We start from the raw sequence: 17931 nt of genomic DNA, 5'->3' as shown, positions 1-17931 counted from the left end.
AATCCGGATAAATCTAAGCAGAATTCAGTGATAATAGCTTAGCTTAGCTTGATTGGCTACTCACATCTCTACTACCCACTCGAACCCAAAATACATCATAAAATCTCATAATCATCAGAAATCTAATTATTCATGTTTGGTTTCAAGATTGAGATTAGAGGAGAAGCAAAATACTGATTCAATCAAATATTACATCGAATATGTGTACAAAAACTATATACACATAAGCAGGCATCTTTTTTCTATACATTGGAGTAGTTTTCATGGTGAAATCTCTTCAGTTTTCGAGAAAACGACTGACTGTCTAAGATGCAGAACCTCAAACCGTGCGGGCTAAATGCGCCTATTTATGTTTTGGGCAAAATTTCTGTTTTTTTTTCTGGCAATATTTCCATTTCATTGAAAAACTAGAAACTAGTAACTTTCATACGACAAAGCTGAAGTTTTATAAAAATCTGTGTCTTTTAAAATTTTATGGAACTAAACAAAGTGTAGGGTTTCCATATTATGGAGGCAGTTCACCCATGAGAAAAACTTTATCGACTCTGTTTTGAGATCCTAAATTCTCTCTTAAGATGTTAATTAGAGCTAAGATTCGAAGTTTCGATGATAAAAATCATATATTTATTCTATTTAACCTGTTATTTTAGTATAGAGGAATTTGTTAGGGGCATACAAAAACACTCTCTTATTCCACTTTCTAATGGGGCTCTGACTTTCGGCCGAAGGCCGATAGGCCGAATGGGTTAAAGGCCGGCGGATGTTCGGCCAATTAAAACATTAGGCCGAAGGTTATTTGGCCGAATATTATTTGGCCGAATGGATGTTAGGCTGAATGGTCATTTGGTCGAATGAACAATAGGCCGAATGGTTATTAGGCCGAATGGTTGTTAGGCCGAATGGTCATTGGGCCGAATGGTCGTAAGGCCGGATGGTCGCAAGGCAAAATGTTCGTAAGACCGAAAGATCGTTAGGCCGAATGGTCATGAGGCCGAATGGGCTTTGGGCCGAATGGATGCTAGAAGGTCGTTATGCCGAATGGTTGTTAGGATGAATGGTAGTTGTGCCGAATTTATGCTAGGCCTATAAGACATATTATCGCTTTTGTGCAAGTATGGCCGATCAGTAGTTAGGCCGAATGGTCGTTAGGCCGAATGGTCGTTAGGCCGAATAGTCATCAGGCCGAATGGATTCAAGGCCGGCTTTGCGACCATTCCCTATCTTTCATTCGGCATTACGACCATTTGGTCTTCCGTCCATTCGGCCTAAAGACCATTCAGCCTAGCATGCAGACAAATGTAAAAGAATTCTTATTGACCTAGCAACCATTCTTGACAATCATTCATCCTTATGACCATTTCGGCCTTACGACCTTTCTGCATAGCATCCATTTGGCCTTACGAACATTTTGCCTTATGACCTTTCGGTCTTACGACCATTCGGTCCTACGATCATTCGGCCTAATGACCATTCGGCCTGATGGCCATTCGGCCTTGCGTTCTTTCGGCCTTATGACCATTCTGCCTAGTGACCATTCGGCCGAACAGTTGAAAAGTGAAAAAAAACATTAAAAATCTTTTTAAATTGTAAGTTTTCTCGGGCATTTTTGGGAATAAAATTAATAAAACCAGACAATCTGGAATGAACACTTTATAAGCATAAACATGAGTATGAATAATGCAAAATTATGTTAGTTTTTTACCATTATTGAAATTTGAGTTGATTTATGAATTCTACACCTTTTTTTATTTTGAAAAATGTAATCTAATTAATTTGTAGGCTTGGCTGTAACCTGAAGACCCGTACAGCTAGCATGAGCCTGTAACTCACTAACTAACTGAATTAACTTTCTAAGTTTTGATTCTGGTTTCGATCAGAAATTCTATGACCGTATTTCAAATTTTCTGTTTGAGAATTCTCAATCCGGCAGATACAATATGTTTCTAGTTCTCATCCTCACTCTGATTTGAAATCCTGAATTTATATCTGAATTCTTGTTCAAATTTTCAATTCTCTTTTCGATTTCTTATCCTGAGTCCATGATCGTATTTCTCATTCATTCTGGATTTTTTTATGGTCTCCGAATTGGAACAATCGATATTGATTTAAAACTTATAGGTAATTTCAAAATTCAATTCGTTAGATACATAATTTTTCTGCTTTTGAACATTTTACGTACAAGTAGACTGGCCAAGTCTTTTGAAATCTGTCTCTATTATTTTTAACTGTTTTTTATATTACATAAAATTTCAATAGATGAAACTGATTTTATTTCATTTTATGATAACATGTCTCAACTGTTAGTACTTTTGATGCTACTTGAAATATGTGCATTTTGCAAGCAATTATTCGTTAATTTAACGCCAAGGGCTTGCGTTCTTATACACGTTATGCTGAATACATGAAGTGATAATTCAGATGAATTTCTCAATGACGATAAAGTTTTTCCAAACTTGCCTGTTTGCTTGCTTTAGTCACAAAGTCACACTAGCTGTACGGGTCATCAGGTTACAGCCAAGTTAACAAATTCATTAGAATATCGCTCGTCCAAAAGTTGAAATACGAATACGCACAGCCTCCACCTTCCGAGGATAATGCATCTGATCCTCAGAAAATTCGGAAAAATGTATCCGACTGACTTGCGACGGCAATTATTCCTCAGCACAACAAAACAACTTCCCAATAATTAACTATCTCATTTGGGCTAATTAGTGGCAACCTTCTGGGAACACGGTTTGGTTGACTGTGATGTTGCTGGTGCTGAGGAAACCATCTTCTTCCGCCATAAGTTTCCACATTTCGGTTTTCGTATTTCGGAAGTAAAATGAACGGTTACATTTCTCCGTTTCCCAAGCACAGCGGCGTTTTGAGTAACCGTACTTACAACTCATCACAAAACCGCCCAGCATGTTTTGTTGTGTGCCTGCAAGTGGGTTTGTTTTGAGCCGCCAGAAGGAAACAATAAACTGGAAAAGCGTTTTCATATTGGTTGATGATTCTTTCTCCCATTACTTTGTTGTGCTTCCTATGCCAAAAAGTGACTCGTGATGCAGAGAAACAGAAAAGCTTCTACTGGTGAATGTGGAAAACGGTATAGCTGCCTGTCGACTATGAAGAGCGTGTACACGTGTTTCGGAAACGGAAATCTTGAAAGTTATCCAGCTGGTACACGCCACGAAATTGTACCTCCATTGGCTCAAATTCAACACCAGTTGTGCACCACGAAACCGTGAGGATTTGATTTGCGTCTTCGATGTTGACGTTTTTTTTAAATCGCTTGCAGCAGGGTTTGCGTAGAACACACGACACACGACAGACACAATTTATAACTATTTTTTTAGCAATTTGTCTTTCCAAGGTATCTTTGCGGAATCAATATAGTAATTTAAATTTTAAACGGATTGTAGAGTAGGGTGGTCCAAACAGGAACATGCTCTGGAATAAAAAAAAACATATCAAATTTTAGTTTATGTGGTTAAGTCTTAGGAATCACTTTTTTTGCTCTAACTTTCATGCACATGCATCGATTGATTACAACTAATACATAAAAAAGTATTGCAATATTACTTCAAAAACGTGCACATAACATTGGTAAATGGCTACTAATTTTACATTATTTTGGTATATCAGCTTCTCCATATAGCGTCAACTCGGTAACGTGTAACACTTATCAACTTCAATGGCTTCTAAACTAAATTCAATCCACAGATAATCATACCGCTAATGCATCAGAATTTTTAAGCTTGAGGGGACATCTAATTGACGTATTCAATAAAAATATTGGATTGATCGTTTTTTTTTTAAATTCTAAAAAACATGAAATTTTTACCCTACCCAGAAAAAGGAGTAACATGCAAAAAACTCTGTTAAAAAAATAATGAAATCGTATGAAAATTTATAGTTTTGATGAACTTGTGATGCCATTAACGGCCATAGAACATTAAATCACCAATTTCAGTAATTTTTAATTTTGTTCAAATTATTTTTTACTAATACCACAAAAGACTCTACTAGTTAAAAACACAAATATATAAATGTTTGGTCGGACAAAATTGAAGTGTTTACAAACGTGTCATGCAAAAAAAATCGTATTCGAGGATATGGAAATGAGATTTACACGGTATCACTTTGATTTGCATTTTGATGCGTCTTACCACAGACAAGTAATCTGAAATATAATAATATTCATTTAAAAATAATATGGTGATTGTCCGAAGAATATTTCAACACCAACAGTGTTCGTATAGGATAATAAAACTAATATAAAGTGTTCGGGCTCGGCCGATGGGGGGTTCGGAATTCGAGGGTTTTCTTCCCGTCTCTAAGTCGACGGCATCCACTAGCAGCAGAAACTCCAGGTAAGTCGCCAGTTCACTTCGCACAACAGCTCGATCGATACAACTGCCTGGAAAATGCCACAGGTTCCATTGGCGGATCCTCAGTTCAACGTTCCAGCAACAATCGACATGATCATCGGTGGAGAATGTTACCATGAGTTCCACACGGGCGTACGCCACTCTCTTGGTAATAATTCTCCGTTTTTGGTGGACACCCTCTTCGGCTGGACAGTTTCTGGCAAAGTTGATTCCAGCTCCACCACCGCACCGCGAGCGTGCTTCCTCTCCACCGTTGATCAAACCCGAGAAACGATCCCTGGGGAGTTCCGGCCAATGGAAACCCCCGATGGGAGTCAGAAAACAGAATTTCAACCCTCCACCACTCAAATCCGGCTCGAAGGACCAAATGTTCGGGCTCGGCCGATGGGGGGGTTCGGATTTCGGGGAATTTCTTTCCGTCTCCAGTCGACGGCATCCACCAGCAGCAAGAATAAGGTAAGTCGCCGACCTTTCGCTGGCACAACAGCTGATCCACCCGCTGGGGGAGTGATTTCGTTTGCACTATTCGAGTTCTGCTTGCGAAAAAGCACCACACACTATGCACGATAATTGCTGCTAATTACTTAGGCTCAATTTCGGAATTTGTATTGAAAGTCGCTTGCATGGACTTAACTATGGAGTTTAAGAATAGATTAGAACGTTAAACGAATCGCACGGAATTTTACTTCTACTATTATTAAACTCCATAGTTAAGTCCATGCAAGCGACTTTCAATACAAATTCCGAAATTGAGCCTAAGTAATTAGCAGCAATTATCGTGCATAGTGTGTGGTGCTTTTTCGCAAGCAGAACTCGAATAGTGCAAACGAAATCACTCCCCCAGCGGGTGGATCAGCTGTTGTGCCAGCGAAAGGTCGGCGACTTACCTTATTCTTGCTGCTGGTGGATGCCGTCGACTGGAGACGGAAAGAAATTCCCCGAAATCCGAACCCCCCCATCGGCCGAGCCCGAACATAAAGTTTGTAGGTTATATCATTAAGCCAATCCATCATTCTGGATAATTTATTGAGGCATCGAAAAATGTTAAAATTTGTACATCTATTTCTCGATTTTTTAAATTTTCTATGTCAATCAAAAACTAGTTAGCTTAAAATGTGAAAACTAGGTCATCGTCATTTTGTAATCGTTGAGAAATAATATGTAAACATTTTATTAATGGGTCATTCCATGTCAAGTGTGCACAGCGGAAAAAAATCTTATCCCAAATTCGCAAAACTGGGCCGATAGACTCGCTGAGGTCTACAATACAAATCCTGATTTTTTTAGAATGAAGCGCCCTTCCCGCGTCCCTGGACTCTTCCTCCTTTTTTAACGATTTCCAAAAAGTCATCATTTACAAAATGCAATATCTACAAACTTAGAAGCCATAGAATTTTTACGAAATACTCATTGTAAATATTTTTTTAATAATCTATCGATGATTTATGTTTTGAAAAAATTATGTTTAGAACGTCAAATTATCGATCTAAAATTAAAACGTTGGTTTTCTTGAGGAAAGTTTTATTTTTTTATTTTGAATTTATTCATTGCATCGTGTTTTTGAGACAATTTCACGTAAAAACCAATCAAACAACTTTACAAACAAAGGTCTTAAATCAATGATCAATTTTCCCGAAACCCGCAATTAATTTGGACTTCTTTAAAATAAAACGTTATAGAAATTTTCTTCTTGTTTACTTTTCGCCATTCTGGAAAATATGGGAATATTGACGAATTTTTAAAATATTTTCAAATCAAATTGAATTTTTGATGATTTTTAAAGCAAAAGGCAAATCGTTCAATTATCGCAAACAAATTTGTAAAATAAATTAAAAGCTAAATCACTACAAGTTTTTTCGACGTTAATAAAGAAAGCTTAAAAATTGTTCTTTGATTAAAAGAATAAAAAACAATTTCAGAGCCAGTTTTTGTTTTTTATGTAGTTTTTTTTCATCAGTCATCAATGGTAGATTCATTTTTCAACTTATACCGCTATATCAAAAAAACTAGTGATGATAGACACAAACTGACAAAAAATTCGAGTTCAGGACGCCTTATTTGTCAAAATCAGTAATAAAAAAATAGGCACCTAAAATTTTGTTCCCCTGAGTATCATTAAAATTTTTAAATTAAAATTAATTTAAAAAAAAAAAATTTTTTTTCTCGAATGTTAAAAAAAATCTTTTCCATCCAAAAATTTCAGCAAGTTTTAAAGTCCTAGTATTTAAATTTATTTTTAAAAAAAGTGTGTCTTTGTTCTTTAATTCTAAATTTAGGTATTCAAAAACTGTATCTTCTTCTAAATTTGTTATTAGAAAAACATTTATGTACCTTTAATCCGTCCCAGAACCCAATTTTTCAACTACTTTTGTAGTTTTATTTTACTTCTAAGCTAGTAGTTAAAAGATATTTTTGTAATGAATTGAAATTCGTTTAAAGCTTTTTTTCTAGCAACATTTATCAGCTTTATCTGCATCATACAAGTTGTTTGAGGGTATTTGAAGGTAAAATGCATGCTCTAAGTTGGAAAAAATCAATTTTTTTCGTAAATGCTATCCATGCTCGTACTTATAAGAATTATAAAAAATCCTAACAATTTTTCCGTTTGTTTGGATGACGTGCCGCTATTAAGGCTACCCCTTTTCTTACAAACTAAATTTTCGCAATTTTCTAAATATTTCTAAATACCAGCTCGATAAACTGTTTTGTACCGCAATACCCTACATATATTATGTAGATCGATTTTTTTTATCCTTGTTTCACTACGAAAGAAAAGTATGCTGAAAACATGTTCGACATGTTCGCCAGTAAACAAGCTGTATACTACATATTACTTGTTTGTATAGCAACAATATCGTTATGCTGGCCGTCCGGAGATGGAAACAAGAGCAACAAACGAAGCTTAGAGCCTTCCGATTGCTCGGTGTACACCCCGCGACTTTACACATACTGCATAGGTTTTGCTAGGTTCCTACTGGGAGTTTCTGTGAGGGTTGAAAAATTTCGATCTCGTGTAGCCAAGGATGTTTTAATAAACGAAATCATTGATGGAAAATAAAATATCCACCACCCGTGAAATGTGCATGATCCATATCGATGACCGGTTGCAAATTGCTGCACGCACTTGCTTTACTTATGGCTGTAACATGATTAATACAAGATCTATACTAACAACCTAGAGGTTAATTTTCATTTACATTTGTTTTGAAACCCTCAATAGCAACTTTATAGAGACGCTAGAAACTAATTTACTCAAATTAATTAATCTTTGGATTGATTCGAACTGGAAGCATCAAGTATGTCTATAGAAACCCCGAACATTGAAACAAAACTCAATCAACTTTAATTAACAATACCCTTTCAACATTCATGCTATCAATATGGTTGCAAAACAAAACATTGTTAGTAAAAATTTCACAGTTTAATTCGCTTTCCAGTGGAAGGGAATTAAGACACTCGTTATTTTTTGGTGGCTTAATTCCTCGGTCATATCTCGCAATCGAATCCATTACAGAGGTTCTGGGGCAATCTGTGCCAATGAAGTAAATGAAGATTTAGCTTAACGTTGTTTTAAATACTATGAAAATTACATTGAAAGCATTTTTGCCATTTTAAATTTTCCAGTATCTTGGTAGCCAGATTACGCCTGATGGTAGTACCAAGAAAGACATCGAAACCCGGATCAGAACAGCCCACAGCTCACATCAGATATTTCTACGAACGAAAATTCGAATTTTTAACTCAAACGTCAAATCCGTATTGCTGTACGGGGGCGAAACTTTGTGCGGTAACGACGCGAAAACTGCAAGTATTTGTAAACCGCTGCCTGCAGAATATCATCTGCGCTTTGTGGCATGGCAACTGGATCTCAAATGAGGAACTACATCGCCGGTGTCATCAAAGGGCGCTAGAAATCGAGATTCGGGAACGTAAGTGGAGATGGATTGGGCACACGCTGCGAAAAACGAGATTTGCAATGAGGCGCATAAATGTAATCCAGAAGGACTTCGATGAAGTAGCACACCCAGAAACTCGTGGAGGCGAAGCCTAGCCGCCGAAATACGAACTGTCGACGAGAATCTTGACTGGGACCAAGGAAGACGCTGGCTTCGGATCGTCAACAGTGAAGGTGTTTCACTCTATGCACCGGAGGATCGGCGCGGGAACATTAAGTAAGAAAGTAATATAAGCAAAAGAAATCGCGACGTCACAACGCGCAACTTTTTTAAATTTTCTTATTTTTTTTACAAAACCGTACAGCGTACAGAACAGTAAAGTACAGTTTTTCCAGAACATTTTTTTTAGAAATTTATTTCCTATTAAAGCTTGCTATCAACTACGGTTCACCTGTGGCCCCTCCTGGCCAATGCAATGGCATAATGATTGCACTTCGTGATTCGTTCGAGATAATCAACATTGGGCAATTAACCAAATGAAAAGTGCTGTGAACAAGCAACACATTCTCACTCCTCAATTTTGAGAATCCCAATCTTGAATAGGAACCAATAACGACGCCGGCCAAGTCCATGTAGTCGATAGGGGGAAGGATGTGAAGCACTTGTGATGATTTGTTTTGCGGAGGCCGACTGTACTCCATCCCTCCACAAATCTCACGTTGAGTTTTTGGGGTTTAAGGTAATTATTGCATGGAATGTCACCTTAGTAAGCGACGCGCTTACTCAAATCCTACGCTCCTATTTATTCTTCTTAAATTTCTAAGTTTTCTATTCGAACTGATTAAATTCTCTTGTTGAAGCGCATTGTTATGTTAAACTTGTATTGAAGAAATACTATAATAGTGTAGTAAATAGTCTTGAACATTGACATTTGACATTGCTTGATTTTTGACAAAGTTATGTTTCAGATAAGGAATAATTGTTAAAACCAATTTATTTTCATTCAATTTTTTTAAATTTTAACGCTAACATACTCAATTGTAAAAAAGTTAACTGAATATCTTTTGATAGAAAATGAAGTTCAAGAAATATCCTTTCTTATGCTGTGCAATTTATTTTTGAAAAATGTTCTCCAGTTGAAGGGTGCTTGGAATGGATCCAATTGTTTGAAGTTTAGAGCTTGTCTCATGATTTAATATTAAAGTGCTGCCGTTGGCCTATTTTGTTATTTTAACCAAAAATTTTATTAACATTTTCGTTAATCATATTAAAATTATAATAATAATTATGAATTCATGCGACTCTTTTCACAAGAATACTTACAACATGACCACTACATACAGCTTTTATAAGGCACTTAATATAAGATAAACTAGCAGTTCCTGGGCTTGTACGGAGTCAACGAAATTCACTTGTTAAAAGTTAATCTGATAGTCCAGTCTGTTCGTTTTACATTTAAAAACTCAAATGATAACCAATCATCATACGTCAGATAAAAATACTTCATGTTACTGTATATAAGAAGAAGTTTATCGTCGTTACAAATTGCATTCCATGTTCAAAATCTAAAAGTGGAATAATGTTTCCTAATTTAATGGCCTTTATTTGTTCATAATAGGTCATACGATTTAAGAGTTCTGAAGCAATAAAACTCAATGTTCAATAGCCATCCTCCACCCCTAGAAGCTGAACGGGATCGTTAAATAGAATTAGTTTCATGTGGTTAATTTTATTAACGCACTTTCGTCTTCATTTCTTTCGGCTTCGAATCCTAGGCTTAGCTGTCATTCCATCCGTGGTCAGGCTATAGGGTTTTCTGTGGGTGAATAGAATTTAAACTTATGTCTTCATTGACGAAGGCTCGTGGAGGTTAGAGAAAATATTAAGTTATACTTTTCAAAACGCTCAACACATTCCGGTCGGTTGGAAAAATCCTCTTCAACAAGACTCTAAAACAACCTCTGTGAGTGTGTGTGTGTGTGGCTGTCTGCCTTAAGACTTCCCAAAAGGTTGTCTGGGAAATTCGCACTGTTGGTACATGCTGAAAAAATGGAAAATCGGCAACTTACCGAACAATAAGCGTTTGCCCTTGCGCACTCAGCTTTCGAAGGAGTCTCCCTTTGGGCTTAAGGCAAAACAGCCACCCAGCCTAGCCGACATCAACGTGGCCAGCCAGACAGACACGCAACTATTTGATTAAGGCCGTTTTCCGTGGCTCACATGTCTGCGAAGTTTAAATGCTTTCGCGTTCATAGATAGGGAAAACCAGCCATTGAGCTCGCGGAACGCCAGACACGTAACTCATTCGACCTCTTGGCAGGGGTACATCTTTGTTCAATTAGTAGTTAAGTAAATATTAATATACTGCGTCATGGTTAGAAATGAGCTTACTCATTTCCCATCCGTGTTAGGGACACGGTTACTCGAAAAAGTGTCGAATAAACTTGCATAAAGTCAGCTATTTTGATTGTTTCTTTATCCGTTTTAGTGTTTCCAGATAATTCAAATTGCAAAAATTTTTGCTTAAATTTTATTAGTGAATATAACCTTTGAATTACATCTTCGGATTCTGATTCCTGTTTCTCGAAATTGTATCTGAAGTAGTAATTCTGCATTGAGGTAGTCCTTAAGTGGATTGTGTCCGGAATCAAAACTTTGGAGGGCTAAACTTGTTCTTGGCTTAGGGCTTAGGGCTGATGTGGGGGTGTTTTTATGACGTTCAAATTTGTAGCCATAAGCAAAAAATCATATTTTGGACTCTAAATTTGCATCAATTGTTCCTAAAATTTGATTACCTGAAACATGATTACGAAGTACCTAATTCATTAAAACTCATCTTGAAATGCTCATTCAAAATTTCAAAACTTAACACACTTTTACAAATCCTACAAAAAATGTACAACAGTTTTGGCACAGCTGGATCTAATTCTACAATTATCTTTTCCCAGTTTACCTGCTTCCAGAAACGTGTCCCTTGCTTTAAATCCAAAATGTTAATCGCTGGCCTTCAAGTGGTCGACGTCTTCGTGGGCAATCGAACGCAAACGACAGCAAAACGGTATGCTGAAAGATAAAGTCGGGGACCACCAAAAGCGAGCTTAAAACACTTCTACTAATTAACATCGTAGAAAATCTGCGGACCGCCAGGCTTTCCACTTAATTCCAGTAGCTGGATCTGTTTTTTTTTGTCATTCAGCTTTTTTTTAGGAGAAAACTGTTAATTGCCCTCTAACAAGACGTTAAATTTCATTTTGTTCAATTTACGGGACAACGAGGGCGCAATTTGAGTACCTTTTGCGGTGTTGCGTTTCAGAATTGAGCTCGGCTGTGCGTTTCGTTTGGAGCAAATCTTGGTCACATTTTCGGAATAGATCAAAGCTAAAAATAGACCCCAGACTAGACGTATAATATATTTCGCTCTCCTCAAGAGTCAAGACAGACCAAATGAGACGGTTAGACTTTCGCAGCATTAATCCTGAGACATCTCGAGCCAACGCAAAGGCTTATGCGAAGGTTACCCCGAGTATGAGTTTCATGTTGGCACTTGATCTGTCGTTAAATTACCCCATCATCACATCTGGCGTAGCTCATGGTATAGGCTTTTTTTCTCTGCATCTTCCTGCAGGCGAAAATCCATTTACTCGGAAGCCGTTGGGGATGTCTTTCGTCAGACAGACGTTATTTATAATTTATAGTATTTATAAATTTACATACAAATGGTTTCCATTTATAACTAGGTATACAGGCTCATCAATAATGAAATGGGCCCGTGATGCATTTGTGCCGAGCTTACCGGTTCGCGTTCCTATGTTTGCATAAGAAAGGTGGTTATTCCCGTTACACAAATAACGCCAAAATATCTCGGAGCATCGGTGTAAACTTCAAGGTGTATAAAAAGCGTAAGACTTCCTAAGAAGTACTTAGAATTTGACATGGGAAATCAGGTTTGAATTTCTGGTTCTCAAACTCTTCTAAATACCATGTATTCAAATGTTTAAATTTTTATTTTAGCTTGGAGTGATAAAAACAGAACTTGAAAATATTAAAAGTTGATCAAGTTATATCGAATCAAATCGAATCGAATTTATAGATTGATCTGATTTTTTTTGTTTCGATTATAGTCGTTTTACCGTCTTTATGGCATTCGCGACTTTATCAACGTTGCAGTTGGCGGATCGTTATTGAAAAACTTACCCGGTACAACTGTGTTCGATGTTCACTCTTGGGCTCGAACGCGCGGACATCGGCTCAAGAGACGGCCAACTGAGCTATATCTCAAGCCCATAGATTGATCTGATGTTTCCTCCAAAATTGTACAGCATCTTAGTTTAATATAACTTTAAATTTTTTTTAACGGTTGAAATGTTCAGTTCTTTGAACTCTCGATTTGCTTTAGAACAGGCATGTCGAACTCGTTTAAGTGTGCAAGAATCAGTTAGAAAACATAACATATTAGTTTCGCGGAGATTAGATACAATAAAATGGAATATATTTATAAGTAAACTTGGAATGAAATTTTGCGTAAATTTTTTATGTAACCTGTAGCTGTAATGTTTAACAAGACAAGAGAGACGTTAATAACAACCGCGGAATTTCAGCTCTATGCGCGATGGTCAAATTGTTTGAATTGGTTTTCTTGGATCCCATTAATTCGTTCTTCAAGCATCAACTTTCCAATGATCAACACGGATTCATGCCTAAACGATCCACGACTACCAACTTGCTCACCTTCACATCTTTTGTGTAAGACATCTTTGCTATGAAAATCCAAACTGGCGCCATATATACTGACCTTTCTGCTGCATTCGACAAGGTGAACCACGTTATCGCTATCGCAAAGCTAGAACGTCTGGGTTTCTGTGGATCCCTTTTGCACTGGTTCCATAGTTACTTAACAGGTCGAAAGTTATCCGTTCGTATTGATGACTCCTTTTCAAATAATTTTCTTGCCTGCTCCGGCGTGCCTCAAGGAAGTCTTTAGGACCACTAATTTTCGTGATATATTTTAATGACGTACTCTCGCTCCTTGACTGCAAAAAACTTGCATATGCCGACGACCTGAAACTCTTTCACACCATAAACGGCCAAGAGGACATCAATTTCCTGCAGCAGCAGTTCAATGTGTTTGCTCAACGGTGTGACTTGAATTGCCTGCCCCTGAATCGCAGTAAATGCTCGGTCTTATCATTTTCTCGTAAGCGACACCCTCTTTATGCGGAGTACGCTCTCGGAGGCGGAATCATTTCTCGGGTGGACCACATCAACGATCTGGGCGTTATTCTCGATCAACGGCTGGAGTTTAAGACTCATACGAACCACATCGTCGACAAAGCATCCAGAAACCTTGGATTCTCATTTCGCATGGCCAAAAACTTCAAAGACGTGTATAGCCTGAAAAGTCTTTACTGCTGTATAGTTCGTTTCGTTCCATCCTCGAGTATGCTTCAGCTGTTTGGTGTCCTTTCTACCAGAATCGGGCTGAACGAATCGAGGCTATCCAGCGTCGCTTCATGCGGTATGCCCTACGTCATCTGAACCTAGATATTTTTAACTATCTCAAGAACTGTATATACCTGTGTTAATTTTTTATCTTGTATTGTAATTACTATTAAGTTATCATTAGGATCTACATATGATCCGTTGATTTTATTCTAATAAAAATAAATAAATAAATAAACATTCTTATATTATAATGCATTATATCTATTGTCCTGATATCAGTTTGAAGTTTATTTGTCACTGACACTTTCATTATTGCTGATAAATTTTTATCAGATAATCTCGAACGATGAGAAGTTTTTGTAGCTTTAATTATGGAAAAAAACTGCTCACATAGATAGCTACTTGCAAACATAGCAAGAATTCTGGCAACAAATTTCCGTAACATAACGTAGCGTTCAGGCAAATAGCTGTAAAATTTTGGTACAGCCACTTCAATGTATATCGTTTTTAATAAAGAATCGCACTGCAGCTCTATCAACTCAAGTTGCAAATTATCAGCAGCATTTTTAGGAGCAAACGAAAATGGAGATACGAACAACGAACATTCTTGCTCGTATGAATTAAAGTCACTAAAACGGCTTTTGAATGTATCTAGTAAAGATTCTAGGTGAAGTACGTATTTACCAAATGATGCAGCCTCATTTGATCTTTTCAGTTCTTGACACGTAGTGAAGCGCACGAGGTTTTCTTGGGAAATTTGGTTGATCCATAACCGTAACTTCGCTTGAAAGTTTTTAACATCATCACAAGCAGTTATCAGGGTGGCCACAGAACCGGGAAAACCGGGAAAAAACCGGAAATTCAGACCCAAAACCGGGAAAATTAACAAGAGAAAACCGAATATCAGTTTTGGTTCTAAAATCAGGGATTCGACCCAAAATTCAAAATTCAATTTCCTGGTTAGAATTTAACAGTTCAAAAATGTGTAAGAATCATAAGTTCGGAAATTTTTAAACTACTCTCTGATTTCTCTTCAACTACCTCTAAATTGAAAAAACCAACTTATTTTACCGGAACCTATAGTTCGAAACTGCCTCGAAGAATGAGATAAGAAATTCAGAAAGTCTCTTAAAATTTGTTGAAGTATCGCATTACAATTATTTGAATAAACCATCAATCATATAAAATCAAGCAAATTAAAGTTAAATCACAAAAAAAGTTAAATTTTGGTTGAAAATGTTAAAATAAGTAAATATTATAATTTTCCAGTGATAGTGTTTAATTTAAGAGTTAAACACAAGACAATCATTTTTATGCACGACAAAGTGTTTTTTCGCAGCCTAATGAAAATTTAACATCGCCGAAACTTTGCTTTGTAAAAAAGGAAACCATCTCCTATCAAACGCACTGATTGGAAAATTAACTTTTTTCTATCACTGGTCATAATTTAAGAAAAAAATAAATTACACTTTTTAAAGCTTGAATATGTAAAGATTCCTTTGAATATTTGCAAAAATTTCAAATGAACTGATTTCTAACTTGATCCGTGACGAAAATTGGAATGAAATTAAAAAAAAACAGTAAAATTATTTCCTTTTTTTCATAAGGGTGTGTTTATGTCGATAGAAGCCTCTATATAAATTCTTCAAAAATCTTAAAGTGTTTCAACAGTTAGTTTCCTCAAAATATACATATTTGTGTTCTGAGTGAAGCATTAAAGAAAAAAATACCTTGAATTTGAATGTTAAAAAAGACCCATGTCGAAATAACAAAATTATTGAAATAATAAAAAAAAAATTTTTTAATTTCTTTTCGATATCACAAGTCAACTAAATTTACGTTTTTCCGTTTCCACACTGTATTCATTGAACAAATATCCACAACAGTTCGAAAAATATATGAAAAATCTTGTTTCCCTTTGCCTTTGAAAGCCAGATGAATTTCAAAACATTAAAATGAAGAATACATCGTTTTTTTTTATATGAAGAGCAAATCCCGAGCAGACTTTTATGGCAAAATTATAGCAAATTTTGCTATCACGCCCTGAGAGGAAAATCTGCTCTCATTTTGCTTGACATAAGGTGGTACACAGCAAAAATGAGAGCACAAATTTTCATACTTGGTTAGCAAAGTGATACCAAATTTTGCTAAAACTGAGGCCCTAACTACACCTTGTTTTCTGAGAGCTTGGAGAGCACAATGATGTCAATATAAGGCATAAAATATTTTTCAATAAAAGCAAAATTTGACATAGTTTTGCTCTCGAATTTTTGGAAAAATAAGGTGTAGTTGAGTTCTTAGTTTAGCCAAATAAGGTATCATAAGGCAGTATATCAAGCAAAATGAAAGCATATTTCACTCTCAAGGCGTGATAGCAAATTTCGTTGTGCGAAAAATGTATGCTTGAGATGTGTTAGACAGAGAAATTTATTTAGAATAAGTTTACACAGAATTAATACGCCTGAATGTATGCATGGCAAAGATTTTTATTTGATGAGGGGCCGTTCAAATATTACGTAACGCAATTTTCGATAATTTTCAACGCAACCCCCATTCCCCTACGTAGCACATTATTATCACTTTTTTTTTATCAAAAATTCACAAACCGTAACAAACTGCTACACCACCTCCCCTCTCCCCTTTACGCGTTACGTAATATTTGAATGGAAATGAGCTGAATTAGAATCATATAAAAATCTCGCCTTTACATATGCAACAACAACTATAAGCATGCACCAAGTACCAAAATATAACATCACGAAATAAATCTTAATTTGAAATACCATTCGTTAGAAATATGCATAGACTTTTGTTTTTTCGATTTTTAATTGATAGGATTTGTTTTACTGTACATAAGCTTATCTATAAATAATAAATCAACAAGTAAGTTAAAGGCGAAGTCAATTCTGAGAGCAATTTAAGGACTTACACAGCTAAACGAAATAAAAAAGTTATTTTAGATAAATTTTAGATTCAAAATCTTACTTATGGTGATAATATCAATACGCAATAGTGTTATGAACGGATGAGCAGATATTTTGGCTTCCATAAATCTCGACAAACTTGACCAGGGAAGAAAAAGCTGTTGCTTAATTTAAGACATTTGTACGTACCTTCATATTTCATTTTAACAGTTATATATTGTAACGTCCGAACGTATGCAGTACATAACCTGATGCATGCTTGAAGGCCGCTTAGAAGTTACACCTACTTCTTAAAGTTGATAAAACGCCAAATCTGAGATCCTCCGCCGGTTCCGCAAGTTCAAATTTACTTCGGTGATATTTACTCTGCGAAACTTGTCCGAACATCGGAACAACAACTCAAACTGGCCAGCTGAGTTCTTTTCATTTGATTTTCTTTCCGGAATGGAAAGCCATCGGCATTGGATCATTTTGCAAGAAATTTTTCCGAACCTAAAATGACGGATTGTGTCGGTAATGGTGTATATTTTCAAAAAATGTATTTACCTTTTGGTTTGCTGACACCAACTGCCGTCGTCGGTTGCTGACGGTCCAGAGAAATCGGATTTTGTTGATCGCTGACGCTTCACCCAGACGCGAGTTTTAACTACGAAAAAACACAAAACATCCCGACTCAAAAACACATGAAGAAATTTCAAAACAACACGAACAGTATTTTTCACTCGAAATGAGAATTGCACGGAACAAATTTCAACTCAAAAATAAGTTGACGATAATTCAAAACAGGGTATCATTTTATGAGTTTTAATAATTTCTTTTTTTAAAGTATACGGTAAAAAGTTTAGAAAAATTCGATGATGAATTTAGATTAGAGTGGATACGACTAAATCACACACGAATACTTCATAAGCTCGCAGCCAATATGTTTCTCTTATACTTAGGATGGCAAACATCTTTCTTATGATGAATGTATTCAATATTTTATCCGGTTGATAGCTCAATTTGTTTACATTTAGCACATTCGCTCATTTCACAATCCAATACATAAATATTGGAAAATCAGAATATGAAACTTGAAATCAGGTTAGACAAGGGATTAAAAGAAAGTTTTATTTAGTGAACTTTTTAAAATCGAGTTTGGAAAAACAAAACTCAGATTTAACCCGTTTTTTTAAAGACCAACATATACACTTGAAAATGAGTTTTTCGGAAGGTTCCGGAAGTATTTGACCCCCATTTTGGGTTCCTAAATTCTAAAACATTTTCTTTCGAATAAAAATAAAATAAGTGTTC

The 17931-nt window shown here is 36.1% G+C and overlaps 1 long non-coding RNA gene across 1 annotated transcript; it reads right to left on the bottom strand.

The window, feature by feature from the left end:
* Positions 1-2652: 2652 nt before the first annotated feature.
* On the bottom strand, positions 2653-17307 carry LOC129750930 (uncharacterized). The gene is made up of 3 exons (XR_008738528.1): positions 17185-17307; positions 16828-17130; positions 2653-3435 (listed from the first exon to the last, which is right to left on the bottom strand). It is a non-coding gene; the product is annotated as an uncharacterized LOC129750930 (long non-coding RNA).
* Positions 17308-17931: the final 624 nt, after the last annotated feature.

Source organism: Uranotaenia lowii, chromosome 3 (assembly GCF_029784155.1).
Source record: "Uranotaenia lowii strain MFRU-FL chromosome 3, ASM2978415v1, whole genome shotgun sequence".
Lineage (NCBI taxonomy): Eukaryota > Metazoa > Arthropoda > Insecta > Diptera > Culicidae > Uranotaenia > Uranotaenia lowii.
Note: the sequence above shows the minus strand (reverse complement) of the source record. Positions and strands in the feature narration are given on the sequence as shown.